The 21,872-nt window shown below is 39.2% G+C and overlaps 1 protein-coding gene across 14 annotated transcripts in view; it reads left to right on the top strand.

Annotated features, from left to right (window-relative positions):
* The window catches only part of ABI1 (abl interactor 1), a 128,241-nt gene that overhangs the window by 21,497 nt on the left and 84,872 nt on the right, over positions 1 to 21,872 (top strand). The window lies entirely within an intron of this gene.

Genomic DNA, 21,872 nt, shown 5'->3' with positions numbered 1-21,872 from the left:
TTCTTAAGTAACTTAACTTAAAATAGAATGGTGTAATCTCCGGTTGCTTTTTTCCTGAGGTTTCTCTCTTTACAGTACATGTAGAGAATGAATCCCCGAACTAGAACCAGAACGTCAAATATGTCATTCTAAATTTTTTAGAAAATTCTTGGGACCTTATCTATGGCAGATGGTTGGTTGTTTGCTTTTATTTTATTGATTGAAAGTGAATTATGTTGTGTGGTAGTTTGGTTTGTAGATCTTTAACTGCGTAAACTAACAGTTTGCAGTAGAAGCAAATAAAAGTAGCAGAGTCCTTTATATCAATGTAATGGCACCAAAAATTCGCTTGTTAGTGGTAAGGCATGACCAAAACGTGCTTTCAGAGGCTCGGGTTATTGCAGTTCAGAACTAAAGTATTTATAGAAATGCATCCCACGTGATTATCATTTTTAAGAACCAGTGGTTTCTGTTGGCAGATGCTTTTCCTCTATTTTTAGAAGGAGATACTGTTTTCAGAATATTTTGAATGTTTCTCAATTTCCATATTAGTAACATTGTATCTTCAGTAGTACTACTAGGAGTTCATCTCATAAATTTTTTCAAGCTTTTACTTTAGGAATTCCGCTGATAAACTTGTTGAACCCCTGCCACATCTACTGTATTACTTGTTTTTGCAAACTTTATATTTAGCTTTAAAAAAATCTAAAATCTAGTAGAAATGTGGATATAGTTTTCAAGCAGAAAAGTTTTCTGTAGTTTGTCGATGTTAAAAATAAACACGTTTTATTCAACTTCACATGAAGAACCTTAAAATTGAAGTGAATCTCAGTTTGCTGAAGGTTTTAAAGATTTTGAAAGTCAGAGGGAGAGCACAGGGAGTTATATTGCCCCCTTTCTAGAAAAGTCATTTCTTTGTAGAAGTCAGCAGATAGGCACTTCATAAAGGGGTGGCTTCTTTTCGTTTTGCATGTTGGGAAATCTGACATATATAGTGTGGTAACTGCTACGTGTTGGCCAATGCAAACGTGTTTTAACCTGTCTGTTGGCTATTTCTTTTTCAGGTAGTTGTGTGCTGTAAGTTTTTTTTTCCCCTGACCCTTTTCTTTTCCCCTCTTGCCATCGTAATTTTGAAGCACTTTAAAATTTCATTATATCCCTAATTAAATAAATCATGTTGTTTCTCACGTAGTCTTTTAAGCATGTTAGTACCATGATGCCAAGATCCACTGTCACTGGCCCCAAGTTTTTTTGGTGGTCCTAAACTTGACACCAGTGAGATATTTAGAAATACTGGGGGGAAAAAAGAATGAAATTCATACACAGCACTGTAATAGCTTTTAAACTTTGGGCTGCATGAAGCTGGCCACTAGCTCCCTTCCCAGGAGGCTCAGACAGGGTCACGCTCTGACAGGCTCAGAAGATGATGAGCAGTTGGTGGAAGGTGATGTGGTGGTAGCTGATTTCGTGATGTGCTGTCGTACTGTGAAGAGGGAACAAATAATACTAGAAATATCCATTTAGGCGTCTTTTGAAATCTCACGGTATCCCTTCTGTGACCGATTGGATAAGGGCTAACACCCTATGTAAACATACCTTCTCTTGGGGAAGGTATCTGGTCACTTGTGTTTTGAGAATTTTTTTATACCCAAGGTGATTTAAATTATTGCCTGAGTGATTTTCATCCTGAGAATTTACTTTTCATTTTGTTGTTTTCCTACAGTTTGGAAGTACAGTTCAGGTAAGGTGTTTAGCTGGCAAGTTCTTTTGGCTGTAGCGCAATTGAGTCCTTGAGCACTTTATTAGCTCTTTTGGTCTTGTTGACTTTAATTATTAAATTGTTTTATTAATAGCAAAACGTCTCAGAAGAGTCCACTATCTTAAAAAGGACAGGGTTTTTGAAATTGTTACAGGAAAATAATATTCAAAATAGAGAGTGTACTTTATATAAACATTTGTATAGACATAAAGAAAAATCTTTGCCTTTTCCCACCTTTAGTTTGAATTTTCTGGTGGATTGTGTCAAGGACAGTCACTCTTCAACTTGAAGAGTTGTTTGTTTATCTGGCCAGTTCTCTTTGCTCTACTTTAGGGTCCATACCGCCTTTGTTATGGGGATTGTTTTGAGGAATAGGAAGGAGGTCTAAGTGAAAAGGAGTAGAAACTGCTTACGAAAGGTTTCTCAGCATAGGTTGGGTAAGGACAGAAAAGTCTTCCTTATAGCTTAACTTTTTAATTTAACTTTTTCCCCGGAATTTCGCCAACAGGGGCTTGTTTGGGTTAACAAGTATATCCTAAAGTCTGGGAAGATGAAGGGGATGTCATCAGTGAGCTACTTAATTTAGCTTGATTTCCTCCACCCATGACATCAGTTTATATTCATTTGCTCGTTATACCCATGTGATCTTGGAAGGCAGATAATTTTTTGAGGGGGAGCACTTTAGAGTAGGTAAGAGCTGACATTTTTGGTACTGTACAGTTTATTCCAGTTTATAAACTAATGTCACTTAATTATTACAATAATTATGATCTTTTTTCTTTCTTTCTTTCTTTTTTTTTTAAACAAATGAGCAATGTGAGGTTCAGAGACGTTGAATACCTAGCCTAAAGTCCCATATCTTGTATGAGATGGTGCCTAGAATCAAACCCAGATTTTCTGATTCTGTACCCCAAGTGGATAAAAAGAATGTATGAAGAGGGTAATAGAAAAGGGAAGAGTAACTTGCTTCTACTTATTGAGTACCTACTCTTTCACAGTCTGTGCTGGTTGAATTGTATTACCTTTAATCCTTACAAAAACTCCCTGTGATAGGCAGTATTCTCTTCCAGATGAGGAAATTGGGACTCGGAAAAGTTAAATGAATCTTTGTTTGATCCTACAGTTAGGGATTGGCAGTCAGGATTTCTCCCTAACTCTTGACAGGCTCCAAAGGCTATGCTCTTTCCATATCACACTGTCTCCAGATGCAAACGAGTCTAGAACTCAGACTAGTTCAGAAATGTCATGGAATAGACTCTTGTGGATCATGTCTGGGAACCTAACAACTATTTTACTATTGTTTCCTGTGAGTTCCAAGTTGTAATATAAGAACAGGTATGTTTGTAATTTGGGGACTTGCCCGATCACAAAAGATGGTAGCTTTGGCACTTGAAGAATTGAATTACAGGAATCATAGGCTAGTTTTTCACTGAGCTCAGTGGATCCTCTTCTTCTCTTGTGCATCTTTGCCTTTTTTTTTTTTTCTGTTCTGAATCAGCTTTGCACTTGTGATAAGGAAATTTGTAGAAGAATTAGTAGAAGTTAGCAAAACAAAAAATGTCTTGAAATATTTTGGGTAGTTCTGATTTCCACACAAACTATGTTCAGGTAAAGATGTCAAAGTGCTTGCGGAGATTAGGACAGATTGGAAATGGTAGCAATCTTACTTGCACTTGGAAGTTTGAGTAAAACACTGGCTAGCAAAATTAGAGGTATAGGTTGGAAATCTAAATGAATTAAACAGGGTTTTAGTAATGTACAACATGGTAACTCTAGTTAATAATACTGTATTGTATAATTGCTACTAGAGTAGATCTAAAGAGTTCTCACCACAAGAAAGAAAAAGAAAAAAAATTTTTAAATTTGTGTGGTGTTGAATGTTAACTGGACTTATTGTGGTGACCATTTTGCTGTATATACAAATAGTGAATTATTATATTGTACACCTGAAACTAATATGGTGTTATATGTCAATCATATCTCAGTAAACAAAATAAAATGGGATTTTAGATAATTTTATGGAAAATCCTCAGTTAATTGTTAGATTGACCTATATCATGTCATAACATTAATTAAACATTAATGCTGCTGTCAAGCAGGCAGAATCTGACCTTGCATATTAGGTCTTAATGAAAGTCCATTCATCTCTCTTTTTTTTCCTTTTGTAACTATAATATAATAAGAACTTTACGTGTGGTACTGTGATCTAGTTCTGGTGTGTTTAGATCCTCAGTTTTAGTATGTTTGTATCTTTAGAAGAGGGTTTTTTTTTAAGAAAATGATTGAAATAATCCCTTAGGATAAGAACACTTTTCTAATTACTCTTATGTGCTTCTGCTTTCTCCAGTTGGTTCTGATAGCTGAAGAATGCTAATACTCCTTTTTTTTTTTTTTTTTTTTTTTTTTTTGCGGTACACGGGCCTCTCACTGTTGTGGCCTCTCCCGTTGCGGAGCACAGGCTCCGGACGCGCAGGCTCAGCGGCCACGGCTCACGGGTCCAGCCGCTCCGCGGCATGTGGGATCCTCCCGGACCGGAGCACGAACCCGCGTTCCCTGCATCGGCAGGCGGACTCTCAACCACTGCACCACCAGGGAAGCCCAATGCTAATACTCCTTGAGGTAGAAAAGAGGTATTTGGGCAATTTTGATTCTGATCTATGACCATTTATTTATTTATTGGCCGTGCTGCGAGGCATGTGGGAATCTTAGTTCCCTGACCAGGGATCCCCCCTGCACTGGAAGCTCGGAGTCTTAACCACTGGACAGCCAGGGAAGTCCCTCTGTGGTCATTTAGAATAACTGTATCTTCAGTTAAATTATGTCCTAGGAATTAGAAATTTGTAAGTTAATAGGCAAGAATGTATTAGCTAGAGAAGAGTGCTAATATTGGGACAAAAGTTTGAGTCAGACATTAGAGGAGATTGTGTAGATGTAATTCCATGAAAATAGTGTTGGTAAGAAAAGTAAGGTAAAAGTGACAGTGGAAAGCTAATTTTGGAGCATTTAAACATTTGAATTTGGGGGGAGCTATATATTTTTTCTAATGTCTTTTTGTGTTGATTGTAATTTTCACTGAAGTTATGGTTTGACTTTTGAAGAATAATAGTCAAACCCTGGGGCTACAAACTTTTTAGACCTTAATATTTATTTAATAAGACACCATCCTAAAAAATACGGGATTTTTTTAAAAAGTATGGTATTGAGAAAATGGCAATTATTTGATTTTGGAAAATGGCAGTTACTGGATTTTGTTTTTAAAGGAGATAGCTAACCTGATGATTTTAACTGTAAACATTAATTCCATAGAAAGGACACTTGAAGTTTTTTAGTATTACCACTCTGTGTCAACCCGAATAGGTACACTTAACTAACTAATTTACTAATTTTCTTCATTTACAAAATGAAATTTTCTGAGAAATAGTTGGTAGTGAACTAGTATTTGTGAAAAAAATCTGGAAGCAAAACAAAACATCCTAAGGAAGATAATGTTTATTTGTTATCAAATAGATTCTAATTTTGATACGCATCTGTGTTTAGCAAGTTCAGCAAATGTTTGTGGAATTGTGATTTATATCAACTAAAGAATATTGGTAGTACCATCTCAGGTGTAGCTTAAAGTATAAGGAAACCATTTAAAGTCTTATTTTACTAATTTTTAGCACAGTAATTAAAAACTCATATACCCAGATGTGGAGAGAACAGCATAATGAACCCCGACGTGTTCAACATCCAGCTTTAACAATTACCAACTCATGGCCAGTCTCGTTTCATCTGTAATCCTCTCCTGTCTGTCATTATTGTAAAGTCCATCTTTGATGTATTATTTCATCCGTAAATATTTTAGTACGTATCTCTAAAAGATAAAAGGCTTATTTAAATCCATTGCACAATTTCTATATGTGGGGGAAAAGATAATGAATGTTATTCTGATTTATTTATGACAATAAGGAGTAGAGAGCTTTAAAATAGTTAATGTATTTTAAGTTTACAATTTTGTGAGTAATTCCTGCCATAGGTTGATTAGAATATACCTATATTATCTGCTTCATAATAGAATTTTAAAAATTGAGCTGTAAGTCATATAATGTAAAACCAACCATTGTAAAGCATACAGTTCAGTGGTATTTAGTGCATTCACAGTGTTCTCCAACCACCGCCTCGATGTATTCTAAAACATTTTCATCACTCCTCGGGAAAGCCCATACCTGTTAGGTAGTTTGTCCCCATCCCACCCCGCCGGCACCTGGCATCCATCAGTTTGCCTTGTTTCTATGAATTTACCTATTCTATATATTTCATATGAATGGAATTATACAATACATGGCCTTTTGTGTCTCTTTCACTTATATAAAGCGTAATGTTTTCAAGGTTCATTCACTTGGTAGCATGTATTAGTACTATATTCCTCTTATGGCTTAGTAATATTCTAGTGTATGTATATTATACCACATTTTGTTTATTCATTCATCCTTTGATGGACATTTGGGTTGTTTCTACCTTTTGGCTGTTGTGAATAGTACTGCTATGAATATTCATGTACAGTATTTGCGTGCCTGTTTTCAGTTCTTTTCCATATATACACCTAGGAGTCCTTCATAGTGGTGTTTTGTTGTGAAATACATAATTACCTAATTTTGCATGTAGAGAATTTTGAATTTCTACCATTGTACTGCAGTGTTAAGAAGGAATTCCAGGCATGAACATACACTCAGAACTTCAGTGTGAATTAAGGCTTGGAGCCTAATTTTCCACTTTATATGTAAAGTTAATTTTCCCCCTGATGACCAAAGTAATATCAAATATGGTAATTGCACGAACTTTAAACTTTTTAGAAATATATATAGCTTAGACAGGACAAGTCCCTTGTAATATCACTCACATATACAGCTTTTAACGAATATATCTAAACTTTATGTTGTACAATTGGTAAACTCATATTGCTGATAATAAGGCAGAAAGTATTTCAGTTATAGTATATTTTAAAATTAAAAAATCCTAACACTTCTGTGAGATTATCTAATTATTAAGTCAGATGTGAATTATATTCTTATTTAGAGCTTCAATGAAGCATAGTACATAAGATGTGCAGTTGGATATTCTCAACTGCTTTTGATTGGAGCAAAATTTTATTATTTATCTCCTTGAAACTTAAAGGAAAGAAAAATACTAACGTTAATGAAAAAGTGTATTACTGAAAAACTTTAATTTACCTTTAGTTTGTTTCCTGACTTTATGTTTAATTACTGTTAGTAATTTCTACATGCTGTGACAAAATTGGGTTTGGTAAATTTTATTTTCTATTTTCTTGAAAGGCAAGTGTGATACTTTGTGAGAACCCTTTTTATTTGGGCCATGGGGAATTAATGCCCTCTACTTAAACACCAGAAAGGTATGTAATGCAGCATATGGAGAAAGATACTTCTTAGTTCAAATATTGGCAACCTAAGACTTGTAGTAACAAACACTTTAAGAAGGCAGTGTAGGGCTTCCCTGGTGGCGCAGTGGTTGAGAGTCCGCCTGCTGATGCAGGGGACGCGGGTTCGTGCCCTGGTCCGGGAGGATCCCACATGCCGCGGAGCGGCTGGGCCCATGAGCCATGGCCGCTGAGCCTGCGCGTCCAGAGCCTGTGCTTTGCAACGGGAGAGGCCACAACAGTGAGAGGCCCGCGTGCCTCAAAAAAAAAAAAAAAAAGAAGGCAGTGTAGTGGAAAGGATTGATTAGTGCCATTTAAAAATCATGGTTACCACTCAAAAGTGAGCCCTCAGTATAGCCCAGCAATCCCACTATCTTTTTCCAAGTCATTTAATTTAAGTTAATTAATTTATTTATTTTTTGGCTGCATTGGGTTTTCGTTGCTGTGCGCTGGCTTTTCTCTAGTTGTGGAGAGCAGTGGCTGCTCTTCTTTGGGGTGCGGGGGCTTCTCGTTGTGGTGGCTTCTCGTTGTGGAACACAGGCTCTAGGTGCACAGGCTTCAGTAGTTGTGGCACGTGGGCTCAGTAGTTGTGGCTTGAGGGCTCTAGAGCGCAGGCTCAGTAGTTGTGCACAGGCTTAGTTGCTCTGCGGCATGTGGGATCTTCCCGGACCAGGGCTCGAACCCATGTCCCCCTCATTGGCAGGCAGATTCCTTTTTTTTTTTTTTTAAATAAATTTATTTATTTATTTTTGGCTGTATTGGGTCTTCATTTCTGTGCGAGGGCTTTCTCTAGTTGCGGCGAGCGGGGGCCACTCTTCATCGTGGTGCACGGGCCTCTCACTATCACGGCCTCTCTTGTTGCCGAGCACAGGCTCCAGACGCGCAGGCTCAGTAGCTGTGGCTCATGGACCCAGTTGCTCTGCGGCATGTGGGATCTTCCCAGACCAGGGCTCGAACCCATGTCCCCTGCATTGGCAGGCAGGTTCTCAACCACTGCACCACCAGGGAAGCCCTGGCAGGCAGATTCTTAACCACTGCGCCACCAGGGAAGTCCTTCCACGTCATTTTACACCATATACTGTTTTAAATTTTCTCTTCCCTTTTAAAATCTCTTTCCTTTCTCATCTTTTATTTCATAGAGAAACTAGACCTCGTTGTATACGACATGTACTTTCTTACCACTACATTTCCAAGCCTACTGGTGTCCTCATTCGTTCTATTCTGTTTCCTTCTTGTAATGGAGGAGAGGTGTCCTTCCTCCTAGCTAAGGTCAGCCCTTATCTTTGCTCTGGGTCCCATCCTTGCTTGCCTTTTTAGAAACCTTACACTTCTCATATCTTTATTTCTTCTCTCTTTACTGATTTTGTGCAGTCAGAATCGAAACATCTCAAGCCTCTTGATCAGTGTTCTTTTCTTGCTTGTTTTCTCAGCATCACTTCACACAATTGACCATACCCTCTTTTTTTTTTTTTAAACCTAATTCTTTGGCTTCTGTGATGGCATTCTTTTCTACTTTTTCCTGTTACTGTCTGGCCCTTTGTTCTCTTTTACCTTTACAGTGACTTTGTATGAGCTCCTTTCTACACCTACCACCTTAGCTGTTTTAGTTATTCCCATCTGAATGATCTCTCTTCCACTGCAGTTTCAATCCATATATCTGCTTGTTTGAGTCACAGATACCTCAGACTTGTAGGAACTGAACTCATCACCTTTCCCCAGTCTTTCCTACTCCTTATTTTCCATTGACTCATGCACTCGAAAGCCGGGCATCGTTCTTGGCTCCTCCATTATTCTTTCCTGGCACCTCCTTCCCCAGCTACCACTACTGATTCATCTGTACCAGGTCCTGTTGAATCTTCTTCTTAAATTTGTCTATTCCATCTCCTAGTGTAAAGCTTAGAAAACTGCTGTAGCTTCTGTCTTCTTTACATCACCACACATCCCCCTCTGATCACCTCCCTATTATCCACACTGTGCCACTTGAGTGTCACTTTCAAAATGGAAATCTGATCATGTCACTTCCCTGCTTAAAAGTTAGTCAGTGATTCCTCATAAATATGCAGTTTCACAGTGAGGCCTATTAGGCCATATATAGTATAGCTCCTGTCTTTCTAGTCTTACTGCATTCATCCCATTACCCTCGTCTTACCAGTCATATTGGCCTTTCCGATTTTGAAATTTTGTTTTTTTCTGCCTTTGCAAATGTTCTCTGACTAGAAAACTTGTTCCTCTTGGTCTGAATATTACTCATTTGTCAGGTCTTATAGTTCAGATGAAAAATTACTATATTCATTCATTCATTCTTCATTTGATCAAAATCCTTTGAGTACCTACTAACTGTCAGGTACTATCCTAGGTACCACAGATAGAATAGTGAGTGAGGCCAAGTTCCTATCTTTAGGAAGTTTTCATTACAGAGAGGAGGGGACAGATAATTAACTCCTCCCCCCTCCCCTCCCCAAAAAAAGGCTTTCACATTGGAAGTAGAAAATTTAGAAAATAGAATAGGGTGACAGGATAAAGAAAATTGGAATTGGGAAGGGGGACTTCTTTAGCTTGGGAAGTAGGAAGTGATACTCTGGAGGTGACATTTGATTTGAGACCTAGAGGGTAGATAGGGCATCTTCTCTGTGAAGATATAAGGAAAAGGCAAGTGCAAAGGCTCTGAGACTGGAAAAATCTTTGTAAGGGTAATGTCTAGAGGGTTGTTACTGAGAGGGAGACTAGGAGGAGAGAGGTCAGAGAGATTGTCAGGGGCCAGATCATGAAGGGCCTTGGAGGCTTTGAAAAGTGGTTGGATTTTATTCCAGGTGTGATGGGGTTATCATTAGAGTACTCGATTTACTTTTTCTTTAAAATTTATTTAATTAATTTATTTTTATTTTTGGCTGTGTTGGGTCTTCATTGCTGCACGGGGGCTTTCTCTCTAGTTGTGGGGGCTACTCTTCATTGTGGTGTGCGTGCTTCTCATTGCGGTAGCTTCTCTTGTTGGGGAGCACAGGCCCTAGAGCGTGTGGGCTTCGGTAGTTGTGGCATGCGGGCTCAGTAGTTGTGGCACACGGGCTTAGTTGCTCCGCGGCATGTGGGATCTTCCCAGACCAGGGCTGGAACCCGTGTCCCCTGCATTGGCAGGCGGATTCTTAACCACTGCGCCACCAGGGAAGTCCCTTGATTTACTTTTTGAAAGAATCATTCAGGCTACTGAGTGGAAAACATATTGAAGGGAAGGCAAGAGCAGAATTACCAGCAGGGAGGGGATTGTACTAGTCTAAGCAGGAAATGAGAACTGCCTGTACTTTAAGTGGTGGGGTGAGGAATTGAGGGGAGAGGTTGGATAGTTTTGAGGCAGAGCTGAACAGGACTTACTGGTGGATTGGATGTGAGGGAAAGAGGCATGTTAAGGATGACTCCTAGTTTAAACTGTTTTCCTAACTATGTCAGTGGATGGTAGCACGTGGACAGGAGGACCAAGAGTACTGCTGTGGATGTGTGTTAAGTCTGCATTATATTAGACAATGAAATAGATAGGCCAGATGGTCTTTCTGGAATTTAGGGAGGAGTCAGAGTTAGAGATCCACGTTTAGGAGTCATCACAGAATACATTAGCACTGTCTCATGGAAATATAACGTGAGACACATATCTAATTTAAAATTTTTCTAATAACCACATTTAAAAAGTATGAAGAAATAGGTTGAAATTAATTTTAATAACATTTTATTTAACCCAGTGCATCCAAAATATAATTATTTCAATAAGTAATCAACATAAATAGTTTGTTAAGGACTCCCCTGGTGGCACAGTGGTTAAGAATCCACCTGCCAATGCAGGGGACACGGGTTCGAGCCCCGGTCCGGGAAGATCCCACATGCCGTGGAGCAGCTAAGCCCGTGTGCCACAACTACTGAGCTTGCGCTCTAGAGCCTGTGAGACACAACTACTGAGCCTGCATGCCACAACTACTGAGCTTGCACTCTAGAGCCTGCGAGCCACAACTACTGAGCCCGCATGCCACAACTACTGAGCCCGCATGCCACAACTACTGAAGCCCGCACACCTAGAGCCCGTGCTCTGCAACAAGAGAAGCCACTGCAATGAGAAGCCTGAGCACCGCATTGAAGAGTAGCCCTCGCTCACCGCAACTAGAGAAAGCCCACGCACAGCAACGAAGACCCAACACAGCCAAAATTAAAGATAAATAAATTTATATTAAAAAATAGTTTGTTAATGAGATATTTTACATTCTTTTTTTTTTACATTCTTTTTAAAGTACTAAATCTTTGGAATCTTATGTGTGTTTTATACTCGCAGCACATCTTAGTTGCGACATAGACAGTGAAAAACTGGGACGATTAGTGCGTGGGAAGTCCCATGAAATGTAAGGATAGTTGGAATCGAGGTACTAGAGTAAACTGCAGAGATAGAGGTTGGGTGTTTAGAATGTGGGATTTTTAAAGTCTGTATTTTTGGAAATGGTGTAATTACTAGTGATGACCATGGGAGGTTTTGACAGTGATGAAGAAAAAATGGAAGAAAAAATTGTTTTAGTTCAGGAAGTCAAATGACTGAGAGACAAGAGTTTTGGGTGGATTATCTGAGTGAATGTTGACATCACTAAGAGTATGATAGGAATAGTGATGAATTAGTGAGTCCTTAGCGAAGGAAGGGAGTGATGAGGATGTTGGTGGATGACAGCAATAAGGTTTCTTTCTTAAACACCTCTTCCTTGTCCTACCAGGTCAATTTATACCCTATTAAATGCTCGCATAGAATGCTATATGTTTCCTCTATGGTGCTCATTACATATGTTTGACACTTGATGCTGATCTACAAGAAAGCAGGTTTACCACGTTTGTCTTGCTTATTCCCATATCTCCAGTGCCTGGCACATAAGCTCTCAAAAGTTTACATGAACTGTTCCGGGAGTCTGGAAGCTTAGTTCTGGTCCTCATTCTATCACGAATTAGTTGTATTTTAACCAGGCTTTAACTCTTTTATTGTATCTTCTAAAAAAGGGTGAGTTTGAACTAGATTATGTCTAAAGTTACAATTCTGATGGTTTTTAGTAGAGTTTGTCTCTAACTTTTGGCCCTATAATTCTGATGTTTTTCATTAGTTTGTTTCTGAGTTAGTTTTTGAATTTCCTCTAAAAAAAAATCGCCAATTTACTTACACTTATTCCTTCTATTTTGTTGTTAGCAAATGTTATGTTTAAATGTTTACTTTGTCATAATTTAGGTATCAAGATACTGAATAAGTAGGTTGTTCAGGAAGTGGTTTAATTCAGATTGTTATGAACTGTGATTCCTCTTAAACATTCTTTTTTTTTTTTTTTTTGTGGTACGCGGGCCTCTCACTGCTGTGGCCTCTCCCGTTGCGGAGCACAGGCTCCGGACGCGCAGGCTCGGCGGCCATGGCTCACGGGCCCAGCTGCTCCGCGGCATGTGGGATCTTCCCGGACCGGGGCACGAACCTGTGTCCCCTGCATCGGCAGGTGGACTCTCAATCACTGTGCCACCAGGGAAGCCCCTCTCTTAAACATTCTTAAAATCTTTTTATTAAAATCACTTTTTCAGTCTTGCTGAAGAGAGAAAATACAAGTGAGATTGTGTTAAATTAGAACATCTTTGTCTTTATTCCTTCACAGTATAGATCAACAGTACGGAAACTTAAGGTCTCAGGACTCCTTTATACGCTCAAAAAATATCAAGGATCCCAGGGAACTTTCCTTTAGGTGGTTGTATCTATCAATATTTACTGTATCAAAAGTTAAAATGGAGAAGTTTAAAACGTTTATTAATTCATTTAAAATAAAATGTAATGGGTTTTAACATAAATAATGTAAATAATAATTTTTTGGAAAATATCCATAGGTTTCCAAAACAAAAAAAGTTTAATGAGAAGAGTGGCACTGTTTTTATATTACTGCAATCTCTTTAGTGACTGGCTTCATTATATGATATGAAAAAAAATCACATTCATTAATATCACTACAGATCTTATGAGTCTTTAAGTATTGAAAAGCTTCCCAGCTCACGTTGGTGGATGAAAGGTTTCCAAAATTCTATTTTTTACTTGAAAGCTCGAATTTTACTGTTGGCAACAAACACTGCCAATTATTTTCCTTGAAATGATAGGCTCACTTCGTTCATTTTTAGGAAAATGTCTGCCACATATCCAATCTGATTAACCATAGTTTGTCAGTTGTTTTTTGAAGTTCCATGGAAAAATGGCTTATTCAGCTTGCAAATAAATTGCACAAGTGCTTTTTCCTATTGTACTTAGAATGCAGCAGAATTACTTTATATATACTTTTCATTTTGTTACACAGAATGTTAAAAGGCATCTTGCCAGAAGAGAAGGCAAATAGCATTTGTATTATGAAAATAGTTTTGACCTTGTGAACCTCCAGAAAGGGTGTGAGAGATCCTCATTAGTCCACAGACCCCACTTGGAGAAACTCTGGTATAGATGATTGGCTTAGTAGACTTAATGTCTTCCATTTATGGTGATAGTGGGACTCTGAATTTTAAATATCTTTGTATAGTACTATCTGTAGTGTGCATCTCTGACTAAAAGCTTGTGTAAATACCTCATACAAAATTTAAAGTTCCTTGTGTAGGAATTCTCTTAGTACAGCATATACTATGTTAATCATTTTGGGTAGTTTCTTATATTATGGGTCCTATTATTGCTCTGTATATTTCACCTTTCCACACTAATTTTGAAATAGTTTTAGTTTTATATATCTGTTTTCTCCAAATTTTACCCATGCCAAAAGTTTGGTAATTTGTTTGAATAAATTTATTTGATTAATAGGAAGTTGTTTAAATTATATGATTTTTATGAAGCAGTATGAAACACTAATTTTAAAATGTTTATCATAATCATTTATTTCTAATTTGAGTATGTTCCAAATTAGATTTGAAGAAATCTGTTGCTGATATTACCTATGGTACATATCTTCCTTTTCTGTACTAAAGTATTTATGTCTTTAAAAAAATTAAAATGGGGCTTCCCTGGTGACGCAGTGGTTGAGAGTCCACCTGCCGATGCAGGGGACACGGGTTCGTGCCCCAGTCTGGGAAGATCCCACATGCCGCGGAGCGGCTGGGCCCGTGAGCCATGGCCGCTGAGCCTGTGCGTCCGGAGCCTGTGCTCCGCAATGGGAGAGGCCACAACAGTGAGAGGCCCACATACCACAAAAACAAAACAAAACAAAACAAAAAATAAATTTAAAAAAATGTAAAAATAAAAATGACCCAACTAAAGTAGTAGAAAAAGACAAAAAAATGGAGAATATGTTTTTTCTTTCAGCTGTTTCTCTGACATTTTCCCTCTTCTGTTATATATTTTTATGCTTTTCATGCAAAAAGCTTTGCATTAATCCATTTCTCTTTTAAACCATTTCCCTATCAAAAAGGTTGTGAAATCTTTTTTTCTTTTTCACCTCCACATTTCATTAAAATTAATAATCAATCATATTTAGATTTTACTATGAATAGTGGGGAAACAAACTGGTGATACTCCCATTCTTTCAGAATAATCAGAGAATGCCATAAAGATCCTAAAGAAAACTGGCAAATTTTTATGGGTTCCCAAGTTGGAACCATAGGAATGCCCAATAAAGTGAAATATGTGTAATTATATGTAGCATACTTCACTGTATGACAGAATATATTAGTTTGTCACTTATTCAGTTATTCAGCAGTTTTTGACTATCATGTGCCTAAGTATATTTTGCAAATCAGGTGTAATTGTTGCCCTTAAGATATAATCTCTGCTTTTCTCGCTAATCAAATAAATCACATCCTGTAATAAATTTTATCTAGGGAAGCACATGTCGACATGAGAGTGTATGTCAGCTGCTCCCACCCAGCCTGGCATATCAAAGAAGTAATGTTGGGATTGAGATCTGAAGGGTGAATATAATTAACCAAATTTAATATAGTTAACCAAGAAATTTTGAGGGAAGGAACAACAGAGGGAACAGGAACATCATGTGTACAGGCCCAAAGGTGAGGGAAAGCAGAATTATTATTTTTTTTTTTTGCATCTTTATTGGGTTATAATTACTTTACAATCTTGTGTTAGTTTCCACTGTACAGCAAAGGGAATCAGCTATATGTATACATATATCTCCTCCCTCTTGAGCCTCCCTCCCAACCTCCGCATCCCACCCTTCTAGGTCATCACAGAGCACTGAGCTGATCTCCCTGTGCTATACAGCAGCTTCCCACTAGCTATTTATTTTACACATGGTAGTGTATATATGTCAGTGCTACTCTCTCAGTTCGTCCCAGCCTTCCCTTCCTCCCCGTGTCCATACGTCCGTTCTCTATGAGCAGAATGATTTTGAACAAGTTAATAAACCTGTGTGCTTTAGAGTATAGTGAGCAAAGAGGGGAAAGTGATCTGTGGGGACTTAGGTAGGGACCAGATCAAATAAGTTTTTTATAGGCTATGTTAAGGATGTTGGTCTGTTTTCTGAGGCAGATGAGAAGACGTTGAAAATTTTAAGCAATGGGATGACATCATTTTTACTTTTTAAAGATTACTTGTGTTTAGAGTGGAGAACAGATTGGAAGGAGGCTGGAGTATGTATGGATTGGAAGGAGCTCAAGAGGAGATGGTGGGAGGCTGGTCTTGAGGTGATGGTAGCGAGTGGTCGTGGATTATCTAAACTCTCTGGTGCCTGGAATCATTGTGATGGGCTGTGACTACTTATTTTTCTTTTCTAGAAGGAGGAGTGTTTGAGGCTGTAGAGATGTGTTAAAAGTAATTCAACAAATAGTTGTTTGATGCTCAACGAATAGTTATTAATTGCCTACTCTATGAAAGACTCTAGGTGTTGTGATGTCTATGTTATATGCAGTATAGTTATGTAAAAATCATTGAATGATAGAAGATTATAAAGCCTTAAATTTAGGGAAGAGAAAATCGATCTGTAGTACTTACATTTAAATGAGGAAATGTTCTGTATAGAAGAAAATAATTGTAACTTTTGAAAGGTTTTTAATTTTAGTTTTGGCAGTTAGTAGAATTTTGCTTACAGAAAGAAAAAATGTCAAGCAGCATTTTTTTTTCTAAAAGAGCATCTAGGTAATTAATAGATTCCCATAAAAGATTAAATAATTCAGTTGTATTAAAAGCAAAACCTAGAATTTCCCTTCCTTCTCCCCATATGCCTGTTCATCCCCTCCCCCAAGCCACCGTCAAGTTGTTTTGTATCCTTCCACTTTTTGCACAGAGGATGAGGAAGAGTCGTCTGGCATGGGTGCAGGATGGATTTGTGAAGGGGCAGACTGGATGCAGAGAGACAAGTTAGAGGACTGTTACATCTGTTCTTGAATTGAGATAGCTGCAGTTAAGATGGAAAAGGGAGGAATAGGTGCAAGAAGAATCAGGAAGCTCGGTGAAGGAGATACGGTGGATAGGGAAAGGGAGAACTCAAAGATGACTTAGTTTACCTGGAGCCATTCTCCTCCAGCATAAAGCCAATATGCCCACAGAAGGCAATTTGCAGTCACAGAAGTGAATCTGTAGACCTCTTTTTCAGCCGTTAGTACACAGTTGGTTCCGGCGCACTCCAGCTTTTACTCCTCCACAATTGAATTGATTGGCAGAGCAGTGGGTTGGAAAATAGGAATAAGCCTTGACTGTTAGCTGGCAGTGTGGGCAGAAGTGGGCAGCGGGAGGAGAGAGGAAAGGCACTCTAAGGTCTCTCTGGCTGTGTGCTGTGGTGTCATGGGGCTGAGGGGCAAGTTCCTCCTTCTAACATTAATTTTGATATTCTGTCATAATCTTCTGTATTATAGATGGCTGGATTTTTAGACACTTAGAATCTTTTTTTTTTTTTTTTGCGGTATGCGGGCCTCTCACTGTTGCGGCCTCCCCCGTTGCGGAGCACAGGCTCCGGATGCGCAGGCCCAGCGGCCATGGCTCACGGGCCCAGCCGCTCCGCGGCATATGGGATCCTCCCAGACCGGGGCACGAACCCGTATCCCCTGCATCGGCAGGCGGACTCTCAACCACTGCGCCACCAGGGAGGCCCCTAGAATCTTTTTATAAGTACCTTCAAAATATGTGTGGCTTATATGTGGATTGAGAACTGTCCCTTTTAAAAAGGAACTTTCAGAGAGAATTTTAAGGAACAGTGCAATGTTTGGGGGTTTCAGGGAAATTTAAATTTCTCATGGAGGTAGTTTTTCTGAGTCATGAGTTAAGCAGAAGGGGAGGTTGGGAGGCAAGGGATCTAGGTAGTAGGAAAACCATGTGTACCACGGCAAGTTTGAAAGAGCTACACGTAATTCGTTTTTGATAGTGTCAGATGCAAGGGAGGGTAGTGGAGGAGATGAGGTCTCAGTCAAAAATATACCCAAACTGCTGGCATTAAACTGTAGAAAACCAGTGTAGTGGTTCCCACATTTGAAAACAGAGAAACCACATTTTAAATTTAACACTGGTAAGATGACACTGTGCTTTTTTTTGCTGTGCCCTGATATATATTGTGTTCTTTCATCTGGACACATTTGGCATAATCAACAGAAGCCGTTCAGTAAGTGGGTAAATGCAGGAGAAATGAATTATAGGTCTGAATAAATCCCTTTTGTATCAACTAAGTATAATAACTTGGGGACTGCTTGCGTTACTGGATTTATTATTAGTGCTTAATCATATCTTGTGGAATATAGAGCCACTTATCTCCAGTTCAATTGTGCATTTCTTACACTCATCCTTATTCCCCCCTACTCCCCCTGCCTCCCCTCGCCTCCCCCCCAAAAAAAAGAGAGAGAGAGAACAGAAAGGCAGGCAGGTAGCATGGTACTGTCTATATGAAAACCCTGCCACTCTCAGGGTTTTTGTTTCATTTTTGAGTGAAGAGGTAAGGTGGTGTAAGGTGAGAGGAATAAATGACATATTTATGTCGCTGAGAAGAACTGTAATAAAACATTCCTTTTATAGTCAGGCACAAGTCTTCGAAAAAATGTTTACTTCCACCAAGATGTTTTGACCTCATGGATACTGTAAGTCATGTAATGATCTTGTTCCTTTATCTTTGTGGATTCGTGGAGATCAGAGCCAAACTTATGACTTTGATTTATTATGTAGTACTCTGTGGTCTCTGTGGTCTGTGTATTAACGTCGTGCCTTTATCTTTTATATTATTGGATAACCTGATTTTTATCTTGTATATTTTCCTTTTTTATTGTACACTTTTTTTTTTTTTTTTTTTTTTGCGGTACGCGAGCCTCTCACCGCTGTGGCCTCTCCCACCGCGGAACACAGGCTCCAGACGCGCAGGCTCAGCGGCCATGGCTCACGGGCCTAGCCGCTCCGCGGCATGTGGGATCTTCCCGGACCGGGGCACGAATCTGTGTACCCCGCATCGGCAGGCAGACTCTCAACCACTGCGCCACCAGGGAAGCCCTCACCAGGCGTTTTGATGTCCACCTAGGGTTGGAAATCACTGTTCTAGAGCAGGAGTGGGCAGATGTTTTCACAAAGAGCCAGATAATAATTATTTTAGGCATTGCATGCCATGTGGTCTGTCACAACTACTCAACTCTGCCATTGTAGTAAGAAAACCATAGATGATATGTGAATTAATAGGTGTGAAGGTGTTCTAATAAAACTTTGTTTGCAAAAATGGGGGGTAAGTATTTGGCCTGAGGGTCATAGTTGTTGAGCCCTGTTCTACAGCCTGAACTATACTGTTGATGCACTAAAACTGTGCTTGAGCTAACATACTGAGGTGAATGGATTTATTTTTTTCTCTGTCTCTTTCTCTTTCTTTTTTTTTTTTCCAGTTGACTTTTTGAGAGCAGGTTTAGATGCACAGCAAAATTGAATGGAAGGCACAGAGACTTCCCGTGTACTGTCTGCCCCTACACATGTACAGTCTCCCACATTATCAACATCCCGCACCAGGATGGTACATTTGTTACAGCTGATGAACCTACACTGATACATCATTATCACCCAGAGTCTATAGTTTGTTTACATAGTTTAGGGTTCACTCTTGATGTTGTACATTCTTTGGGTTTTGAAAAACGTAGAATGACATGTGTCCACCATTATTCTACAGTACACAGTAGTTTCACTGACCTAAAAATCCTCTGTACTTCACTTATTCATCCCTCCCTCCTTCCTGACTCTTGGCAACCAGTGATTTTTTACTGTCTCCTAAGCTTTGCTTTTTAAAGAAGATCATATAGTTGGAATCATACAATATGTAACCTTTTCAGATTGGCTTCTTTCATTTAGTAATATTCATCTAAGGTTTCTCCGTGTCCTTTCATGGTTTGATAGCTCATTTATTTTTGGCTCTGAATAGTATTCCATTGTGTGGATGTATCAGTTTATTTATCTGTTCATCTTGGTTGCTTCCAGGTTTGGGCAATTATGAGTAAAAACTGCTATAAACATTCATGTACAGGTTTTTGTGTATACGTAAGTTTTCACCTCCAAACTGACTGTACAGTTTTGCATTCCCATCATCAGTGAATGAAAATTCTAGTTACTCTGTATCTTTATCAGCATTTGGTATTGTCATTGTTCTGTATTTTGGCCATTCTAATAGGTGTGTAGTGATAATTCTTTTTTTTTTTTTTTTTTGCGGTACGCGGGCCTCTCACTGTTGTGGCCTCTCCCGTTGTGGAGCACAGGCTCCAGACGTTCAGGCTCAGCGGCCATGGCTCACGGGCCCAGCTGCTCCGCGGCATGTGGGATCTTCCCGGACCGGGGCATGAACCCATGTCCCCTGCATCGGCAGGCGGACTCTCAACCACTGCACCACCAGGGAAGCCCGTGATAATTCATTTTAATTTGCATTCCCCTGAGGACATGATGTGGAGTATCTTTTCCTATGCTTATTTGCTATCTGTGTCTCTTCTTTGATGAGATGTCTGTAAGGTCTTTGGTCCATTTTTTAACTGGATTATTTGTTTTCTTATTGTTGCGATTAAGAGTTCTTTGTGTGTTTTGGATAACAGTTCTTTACCAGGTTTAAAATATATATATATATATATATATATATATATATATATATATATATATATATATATATATTTATTTATTTATTTTTGGCTGCGTTGGGTCTTCGTTACTGCGAGCAGGCTTTCTGAAGTTGTCGTGAGCGGGGGCTACTCTTCGTTGCGGTGCAAGGGCTTCTCATTGTGGTGGCTTCGCTTGTGGCGGAGCATGGGTTCTAGGCGCGTGGGCTCAGTAGTTGTGGCTTGCAGGCTCTAGAGCACAGGCTTAGTAGTTGTGGCACACGGGCTTAGTTGCTCCGTGGCATGTGGGATCTTCCCAGACTAGGACTCGAACCCATGTCCCTTGCATTGGCAGGTGGATTCTTAACCACTGCGCCACCAGGGAACTCCCATATCAGGCATATTTTGCACATATTTTCTCCCAGTCTGTGTCTTGTTTTTTCAGGCTCTTGACAGTGTCTTTTGCAGTGCAGAAAATTTTAACTTTAATGGGTCCAGTTTATCAGTTCTGTATTTTCATGGGTTATGCCTTTGGTGTTGTATCTAAAAAGACATCGCCCAGGAATTCCCTGGCAGTCCTGCGGTTAGGGCTCCGTGGTTCGATTCCTGCCGAGGGCCCGGGTTCGATCCCTTGTCAGGGATCTAAAATCTCACAAGCCGCGTGGTGTGGCCAATAAATAAATAAATGAAAATGCATCGCCCAACCCAAGGTCTCTAGATTTTCTCCTATAAAACTAGGAGTTTTATAGTTTTGCATTTTGGGTAGGTCTGTAATCTGTTTGAAGATAATTGTTGTGAAGTATGTAAGATCTCTGTTTAGATTCTTTTTTTTTTGCATGTGGATGTCTAGTTGTTCCAGCACCATTTGTTGAAAAGATTTTCCTTGCTCCCTTGTGTTGCCTTTGCTCCTTTGTCGAAGATCAATTGACTGTATTTATATGGGCCTATTTCTGGCCTCTCTCTTCTGTTCCATTGATCTCTTTGTCTGTTCTTTTGCCAGAACCACACTTGTCTTGATTACTGTAGCTTTATAGTAAGTCTTGAAGTTGGGTAGTACAACTTTGGTCTCAAAGTTGTATTTAGCATTGTGTTGGCTATTCTTGTTCCTTTGACTCTCTAGATAAACTATATTTATTAAAAATTTCAATCTTTATTGATATATAGTTGACACGCAATGTTGTGTAAAAGTTTTAAGGTATACAACGTGGTGATTTGATACACATACACATTACCAAGCGATTACCACAATAGGGTTAGTTAATACGTCCATCACCTCACATAATTACCATTTTGTTTTGTGGTGAAAGCAACTTTCAAATATATAATACAGTATCATTAATTACTGTCACCAAGCTATACATTAGATCCCCAGAACTTAGTCATCTCATAACTGGAAGTTTGTACCCTTTCACCAACATTTTCCCATTCCCCACCACCCTTGGCAACTACCATTCTACTCTCTGTTTATCTGAGTTCAGCTTTTTAAGATTCCACATGTGACTGTCTTGGACTTCCGGGTAAGATGGCGGAAGAGTAAGACGCGGAGATCACCTTCCTCCCCACGGATACACCAGAAATACAGCTACACGTGGAACAACTCCTACAGAACACCTACTGAACGCTGGCAGAAGACCCCAGACCTCCCAAAAGGCAAGAAACTCCCCACATACCTGGGTAGGGCAAAACGGAGAGATCCGCACACAGAGGATCGGTGCCGAGCGGCACTCA

Source organism: Mesoplodon mirus (genome assembly GCF_964341445.2).
Source record: "Mesoplodon mirus genome assembly, chromosome: 4".
In the NCBI taxonomy this organism is placed as follows: Eukaryota; Metazoa; Chordata; class Mammalia; order Artiodactyla; family Ziphiidae; genus Mesoplodon; species Mesoplodon mirus.
This window is presented reverse-complemented; position numbering and strand designations above follow the sequence as displayed.